We start from the raw sequence: 6,375 nt of genomic DNA on the forward strand, positions 1-6,375 counted from the left end.
CCAAAAGCAGGCTGTCGACAAGCAGTAAGACTTAACACACGTCCTGTGATCAGATGTCCATTTTAACTCCTAAAATCATAGCATTAGTTTACTTTCATTAGCTCCTATGCCGTATGAGTCAAATGCTTCCCACAATCGAACCTCCAGGCTCATTGTTCAGCAAATGTTTATGTTCCCTGTATCCAACCATCTTTTTATCACCTTAGTTAGAGAATAAATTCACTGTAATATAATCAAGAGCTGTGTGTGTTGCCTATTTCTAGTTCCTGCCAAGAGAATTGACCCTTTAGATATGAGACTGACTGACTGATTTAAGATAACTGAGCGATTATTAACTAACTGATCACTAGTAATAATTGTATAATTATTCAAAACTACCTAGAGGTCTGGAGACTCTAGGATTATAACAACTCCGGTGGTGCCCTAAAACGAGGGATTAAATAAAATGATTTTATGAATCTTAAAAATTCATAATTGGGTATCAATTCTTAGAAATTTATTAAAATGCATAACTAATAAATTTAGGTCTACTACATCAAAAAGAGGTGTAGAGGATGCATCGGTCACCTTGATACATCTGCTTTTGAAACATTTGGAGGGGAAGGGGTCTCATGCAAGGCTTCTATTTGTAGATTTTTCCTCTGCGTTTAATACGATTCAGTCTCACATTCTAGTAAGTAGACTTTTAGAACAGTTCAAACTGAGTAATAATTTAGTCGGACGGATTTTAGATTTTTTAACTGAGAGAACACAAAGAGTGAAAATAAATAACACAATCTCCTCACAGGTTACTTCCTCCACTGCTCCACCACAAGGAAGTGTACTTTCTCCACTACTGTTTATTCTCTACACAAATATGTGCCATAGTCATTTGGAAAATCGTGTGGTTTTGAAATACGCAGACGACACTGTAATTGTCAGTCACGGACCTATTATTAATGATTTTGTTGAGTGGTGTGAGGAGTCTCACCTTCGTTTAAATGTACTGAAGACCAAGGATATGGTTATTGATTTCAGAAGGAATGTCTATATGCATGAAGTCACATCCATTAAGAGTGAAACAGTGGAGTGTGTGCAGTCTTACAAATACCTTGGGACAATCATTGATTCAAAGCTGAGTTTGGAAGCCAACTGTGAAATGGTGTGTAAAAAGGGTCATTAACGTCTGTTCTTTTTAAGGAAACTTTGTCAATTTCAAATTGAGAAAACACTGTTGTGTTTTATCATGCTTTTATTGAATCCATACTCTCCTTTTCTCTGGTATCTTGGTATGGGAACTTAACGTTAAAGAGTCGGAACTCTATTAACCAGATTGTGAAATGGTCCAGTAGGTTGATTGGGGAACCACTACTGAACCCAGCCTCGCTGTATACTAGGCAGGTACAGCGCATGACTATTTCATGACTTTACAGACTTCATCCACTTTATTTTGAGTTCCAGTATCTGCCGTCCAACCGACGGTTTAGAGTACTGCGGTGTACAACAAAAAGAAATAATAACAGCTTTGTTCCCGTAGGGATTAATTTTATGAATGGTATTAAGATGGAGTAGATTGTTTTAGTGTGATTTTAGTGTTTTGTTCTGTTTGTATGGTGTTATCGTTTATATGGTTGAGAAATAGCCTAAACTTATTCTCTGGAATGTAATTTACCTACGGGAATAAATAAAGGAACCTGAACCTGAACAGATGTCAGGGCGATGGGTCGGTAGTTGTTTAGTCCAGTGGTCCTTGGTTTTTTGGGAAAAGAGATGATGGTGAAGACTTTGAAGCAGGCTGGCACATGGCATGACTCCAGTGAGGTGTTAAAAATGTCTGTGAACACCGGAGACAGCCCGAAGACCGACAGAAAGTAGCTAGCAAACTCATGGGGGGAGTAGAATGGCTTACAATGTATCAATAAATATTCCAGGTCATGAGAACAGTGCTGCTGAATCACTGTCACGTCGTTACACCAGCCACTGTTAATGTAAAAACAGACACCTCCACCTTTTGTTTTGCCAGAGTTCCATGTCGCGGTCCGCTCTGTAGACCTGGAAGCCAGCCAGCTGCAGCGCGGAGTCCGGTATTGATCCAGACAGCCACGTCTCCATGAAGCACAGAACAGAAGATGAATAAGTGTCTCTTTTTTTCCTCACCAGTAGCAGAAGTTCGTCCATTTTATTGCACAGTGGTGCAGGTTGTCGCCTGTTTAAGACCTGGTGGCCTAATTGTTAAAGAAACAGTTATATTATTTTCAGGAAACTCAGATCAAACAGCTGATCAGTCTATCTGTAATCAAAACATAACCAATTTATCCGATCCTTATTGTCAACTCAGTGTCGGGCAAGTTATTCAGAAATAATAGTTATTACCAACTAGTTACTCAGCGTATACTCCTTAAAAAAGTTATATTAGCTACTCTACTTATTACTGGGTGATATAACGCCACTCTCTCCCGATGAGTTCAGGCATTACTGGCAGAAGTGGCCGGCGTTTCTTTTTGAGTTTCACGTTGCTGTGTTGCTTTAGCTGATGCTTCATTTATCCTAAGTATAAATGTAGAATTTTTCGTGGTCAAAAACTTTTTGCTGGTCGCACAAAGTTTACAACAGATGACAATGTTCTTTGCATCTTAGACTGTGACACAATAATGGCAATAACGTTACTTACAGCTGTCAAAAATACCTCTCTCCCTGTTCTCCAGTCTTCCTTTAGCTTTTTGGCACCTGACTTGAACAAAATAAGGTCCGGTGCCGCTGACCTGCTGCGCGGTCGAGCATTTACGTCAGGGATGGTGCGTTCAGTAGCGCAGCATTACTTGGATTAGTAGCCTAACTGTAATAACATAACCATTTTGGAAATAGTAATCCGTTACATTACTCTTTACTGGGAAAAGTAAAATTACAGTATTACTGCCCAACAGGTTATGTACCACTGATGCGTGAGAACAACTGTGGTACACACTGCGCAGGTGTGGAATGGGCAGCTGAACGCAAACGAACATCGGCCCAATCCCAATGTCCCCCCTAAGCCCTGAACCCTCACAGACAGGGTTACTTGTGGTTCCTAGAGTCTCCAAAAGTAGACTAGGAGCCAGAGCGTTCAGCTATCAAGCTCCTCTCCTGTGGAACCAGGTTCCAGTTTGGGTTCAGGAGGCAGACACCATCTCCACATTTAAGAGTAGGCTTAAGACTTTCCTCTTTGATAAAGCTTATAGTTAGGGCTGGCTCAGGTGAGTCCTGAACCATCCCTTAGTTATGCTGCTATAGGCCTAGACTGCCGGGGGATTTCCCATGATGCACTGAGCTCCTCTCTCCTCTACTTTCTCTCCCTCTGTATGCAACCTCATCCCTTTATTGCATGTTACTAACACAACTTCTCTCCTTTCTGGTAGTCTTGTGCTTTCTCGTCCCTCTCCTCTCTCCTCCTATCACTTCCTGCAGGTTTTCTGGCTCTGGAGCTGTGGAGTCTGGATCTGTGGTTGCGGGTCTCCTGCTGCTCCCGTGTTCCTGCTCGACACCCTCTGCTGCAACGACTATTGTTACTAGTCCTATTGTTATTATTGTTATTATAATCATTAACACTACGACTGTAAATATCTGTACCATTTTTCATTTAGTCTATAGCAACATCACCTTTACTGTCTGTACCTCTGTGTGGATATTGTGTAGGCTGCCTCCCTCCCCCCTCTCTCTTCCTTCCTTCCTCGCTCTCTCTCTCTCTCACCCCAACCGGTGGAGGCAGATGGTCGCCCACCCTGAGCCATGGTTCTGCTCGAGGTTTCTGCCTCTTAAAGGAAGTTTTTCGTTGCCTCTGTCTCCTAGTGCTGCTCTTGGTGGGAACTGTTGGGCTTCTGTAAATAGCATCACAGAGTACGGTCTAGACCTCCTCTTTTATGAAAAGCGCTGTGAGATAACTGTTGTTGTGATTTGGCGCTATATAAATAAAATTTAATTGAATTGAGACTTTACTGACGTCACTTGGAAAGTGACTGAGATTAAGATGGTGGCAGCCCGGCTGACGGTGAGTGTCCTGGTTATTTCTCCTTTTTTTGTCTGCGATTCTGTTTTCCCTGGTTTTTTCTCTGTACTCTGCCTGCCTCCCTGTGTCTCCTCCCCCGTGTGTGCACTCCTCCACCAACCCCCTGACCAGTTCTCCCGTGCCTCCTCTCTTCCTCGGCCCCCAGTGTCCCTCGGCTCTCTGGTCTCAGTCTCCTCGGTTCCCCGTGCCTGCATTTCCCCGGCGTCCACCTCTCCCTCAACTCCAGTCCCTCAACCCCTTCTTTCCCCAATTAAAACCTGTTAACCTTGAGCGTTGCATTTGGGTCCACTCTGTCCACTTCACAACAGAGGGCTCAAAATGCTGTAAACTGGAACGGGACCGCCTTTATCACGTTACCTTGACGATGCTGAAACACGTTGCACACTTTTTAGTTGATGTTTTTGCCTGATTTAAAGTCCTGCAGGCTCTCGCCCCGCAGAGTAGAGGAGAGGTAGCCTAAATGTCAATATATATTTGTAATTAATCAATACACTATTGATGGTCAAACAGCCTCATTAAGCAAAAACTAAAATAAATAGTTTGTAATGAGGTGACTGCTTTCCTCTGACTTCATGTGTTCTATGCAGCATCTTAACTTAAGAAAACTTTCAACAACATTAACATCAGGTGTCGATGCTTGTTGTTTGTCTGTTTTCTTCTTCTCTTATGATGCAGATTTGCTGTGATATTTCTTTTATATATATATATATATATATGAACATATTAGAAAACTCATCAAACTTTGCACATAATTCAGACACAGCGAAAAATCACGTATATGGGTTTAAATGGCTCGCTAGCGCCCCCTACTGAGCAGCCCCCAAACTACGTTTCACCTACGTGTACGAAATTTCTGTGGCACATGTATCATATCCCGAAGTCCAAAAAAGCCTCACGGAGCAGAACAATCTAGAAACGTCACTAATGAACAGTTACAGGCCCATATCAAACCTCCCGTCTCTCAACAGCTGAACAACTTGTTTTGTCTTCAGTGACAGTGGCACAATTCACTCTTTGTATTACTGGATCTCAGGGCCGCCCTCCACACTGCCTTTATTGTCAGTCCACTTGACTACTATAACGCTGTCTTTGAAGATGTCCCTAAAAAATCCAGCAGACATCTGCAGCGGATTCAGAACGCTTCTGCTTGAGTCCTCACTAAGACTACAAAGGTGGATCACATCAGTCTTTCCACTGGGTTCCTGTCTCTGGATGAAATCCTGCTGCTGGTTTATACATCACTGCATGGTTTAGGGTTAAAATTCATTTCTGATCTTCTGCTACGTTATGAACATCTTTGGTGTACCGGGACATTTTCTTGCGTACCGGGACTTCTCCCAAGCTGCCGGTCCTCTCCTCTGCCCTCTCCAGATCAGGTTACACCTATGGCACCTATTTTCATCCACTTCAAGCAGTGCTTTTATGAAATCTAATGTAAGGCTTTTGATTAATATCGAACACTGCACTATTTAGGGCCCGAGCACGACCGTGCGAGGTTCCTATTGAATTTGTAAAGATTTTTTTCTTTTTTCTGCAAAGTAAGCTCCATTTTGGGGACCTGAGCATACTCGAAAACTCACCAAACTTTGCACACATGTCAGAACCGGTGAAAAATTTCGTATTTTATGGGTTTCGTGCATGGGCGTGGCAAAATGGCTCGCTAGCGCCACCTAGAAAATTGGAAAAAATTAGCCCCTCGTTCACGTTCAACCTACATGCACGAATTGTTCTGGGGACATGTATCATATCAAGACGCACAAAAAAGCCTCAAGAACCCATACCCTAAACTCAACAGGAAGTCGGCCATTTTGAATTTTACGGCCATTTTTGGATGATTTACACACTTCGTACTTTAACGAACTCCTCCTAGGGATTTAGTCCGACCGACTTCAAATTTGTGCTGTGCCTTCTAAAGGCATTGAAGATGAAAAGTTGTGCTATTTGCGAGTTTTCGTCAATAGGCGTGTCTGTGGCGTGGCGTCAAAGATCAACTCTTCGCCATGACACGGAAGTTGTCGTAACTTCAGTGTACATGCTCACATCTGCACCAAACTGTACATGTAGGATGAGAGTCCCGCCCTGAACACATGTACATGCTGACATTCACCCACAGTCATAGCGCCACCTGCAGGCAACAGGAAGTGACTTTTAACGAAGCAGCCCCCGCCGCACGTTTCACCTACGTGCACGAATTTTCTGTGGTACGTGTATCTTGTCTAGACGCACAAAAAAGCCTCTTGGAGCGATGCCCTAAAACCAACAGGAAGTCAGCCATTTTGAATTTTACGCCAAATTTTGGATGATTTACACACTTCGTACTTTAACGAACTCCTCCTAGGGATTTTGTCCGACCG

General features: G+C 42.9%; 2 protein-coding genes across 3 annotated transcripts in view; both read right to left on the minus strand.

Annotated features, from left to right (window-relative positions):
• kiaa0586 (KIAA0586 ortholog) overlaps positions 1-6,375 on the minus strand; it is an 88,226-nt gene that overhangs the window by 72,904 nt on the left and 8,947 nt on the right. The window lies entirely within an intron of this gene.
• irf2bpl (interferon regulatory factor 2 binding protein-like) overlaps positions 1-6,375 on the minus strand; it is a 12,203-nt gene that overhangs the window by 1,865 nt on the left and 3,963 nt on the right. The window lies entirely within an intron of this gene.

Source organism: Micropterus dolomieu, linkage group LG11 (assembly GCF_021292245.1).
Source record: "Micropterus dolomieu isolate WLL.071019.BEF.003 ecotype Adirondacks linkage group LG11, ASM2129224v1, whole genome shotgun sequence".
Lineage (NCBI taxonomy): Eukaryota > Metazoa > Chordata > Actinopteri > Centrarchiformes > Centrarchidae > Micropterus > Micropterus dolomieu.